Raw genomic sequence first — 2,292 nt, forward strand, 5'->3', positions numbered from 1 at the left:
CTTGCTGCCACGATCCACTGAGATTCAGCCCTTTGTCGCTAGATTCGACCCTCCCCCTTTTCCAATCAACATGTTCCTCCCCAAAACGTTAAAAACAACAAAAAAACCCAAAAAAATTCAAGTATATAAGAAGATCCCGTCGTCGAGGTTCGAGATTTTTACTTGTTGAAATTCACTCTCAACCTAATATTTCAGATTGGCCGATGAATGCAGCCCGCATGTGCACAAGTCTCGGCCAAAAGCATCCCCGGGAGCATTAAAACCCAAAAGAGTTAATTCATCCCTTCAGTACGCTTGCCATCAGTACGCTTGTCTCGATCATACCAAGGAAAAATGTTAACACTTGGTTGGATGATGGAAGTCGAGCCAGCATAAGTACTACTTGGACCAATCAGACTGACTTGACAGTCCAGTCCATCAAAACTCGAGTTTATGTCCAGATCAGTACACGATCAGTCCACGGAAGGGCCACAATGCTGATATGTGTACTGACATGGTGCATCAGTTGTCCAAAATCAGTACACGGACAGTCCACGGGAAGGGCCAGCATGCTGATATGTTGGTCAGCATGCTGATATGAATTCAGTAACGGATTCAGTACACATCAGTACACGGATCAGCACACGGACAGTCCACGGGAAGGGCCAGCATGCTGATATGTGTGGTCAGCATGCTGATATGAGTTCAGTATAACGGATCAGTACACGGATCAGTACACGGACTCCACGGGAAGGGCCAGCATGCGATTGTGTGGTCCATCTGATATGAATTCAGTACACGGATCAGTCCACGGATCAGTACACGGATAGTCCACGAAGGGCCAGCAGCTGATATGTGGTTTCAGCATGCTGATATGAGTTCATACGGATCAGTACACGGACATCCATGGAAGGGCCAGCATGCTGATATGTGTGGTCAGCATGCTGATATGAGTTCAGTACACGGATCAGTCCACGACAGTACAGTCCACGGGAAGGGCCAGAATCTGATCTGTGTGTCACATGCTGATATGAGTTCAGTATACGGATCATACACGGATCAGTACACGGACATCCACGGGAAGGGCCCATGCTGATATGTGGGTCGCATGCTGATTGAGTTCGTACAACGGATCAGGTCCACGGATCAGTACACGGACAGTCCACGGGAAGGGCCGCATGCTGATATGTGTGGTCAGCATGCGATATGAGTTCAGTATAACGGATCAGTACACGGATCAGTACACGGACAGTCCACTGGAAGGTCCAGCATGCTGATATGTGTGGTCAGCATGCTGATATGAGTTCAGTACAAACACGGATCAGTACCGGACAGTCCACGGGAAGGGCCAGCATGCTGATATGTGTGGTCAGCATGCTGATATGAGTTCAGTATACGATCAGTACACGGATCAGTACACGGACAGTCCCGGAAGGCCAGCATGCTGTATGTGTGGTCAGCATGCTGATATGAATTCAGTACACGGATCAGTCCAACGTCAGTACACGGATAGTCCACGGGAAGGGCCAGCATGCTGATATGTGTGGTCAGCATGCTGATATGAGTTCATTATAATACGGATCAGTACACGGACAGTCCACGGGAAGGGCCAGCATGCTGATATGTGTGGTCATCATGCTGATATGAGTTCAGTACACGGATCATCCACGGATCAGTCACAACGGGAAGGGCCAGCATGCTGATATGTGTGGTCAGCATGCTGATATGAGTTCAGTATACGGATCATACACGGATCAGTACACGGACAGTCCACGGGAAGGGCCAGCATGCTGATATGTTTGGTCAGCATGCTGATATGAGTTCGTACACGGATCAGTCCACGGATCATACACTGACAGTCCACGGGAAGGGCCAGCATGCTGATATGTTGTTCAGCATGCTGATATGAGTTCAGTATACGGATCAGTACACGGATCAGTACCCGGACAGTCCACGGGAAGGGCCAGCATGCTGATATGTGTGGTCAGCATGCTGATATGAGTTCAGTACACGGATCAGTCCACGGATCAGTAACACGGACAGCCACGGGAAGGGCCAGCATGCTGATAGTGTGGTCAGCATGCTGATATGATTCAGTATACGGATCAGTACCGGATCAGTACCGGACAAGTCCACGGGAAGGGCCAGCATCTGATATGTGTGGTCAGCATGCTGATATGAGTTCAAGTACACGGATCAGTCCACGGATCAGTACACGGACGTCCACGGAAGGGCAGCATGCTGATTGTGTGGTCAGCATGCTGATATGAGTTCAGTACACGGATCAGTACACGGATCAGTACACGGACAGTC

The sequence above is a fragment of the Brassica napus genome, unplaced genomic scaffold (assembly GCF_020379485.1).
Source record: "Brassica napus cultivar Da-Ae unplaced genomic scaffold, Da-Ae ScsIHWf_735;HRSCAF=1067, whole genome shotgun sequence".
In the NCBI taxonomy this organism is placed as follows: domain Eukaryota; kingdom Viridiplantae; phylum Streptophyta; class Magnoliopsida; order Brassicales; family Brassicaceae; genus Brassica; species Brassica napus.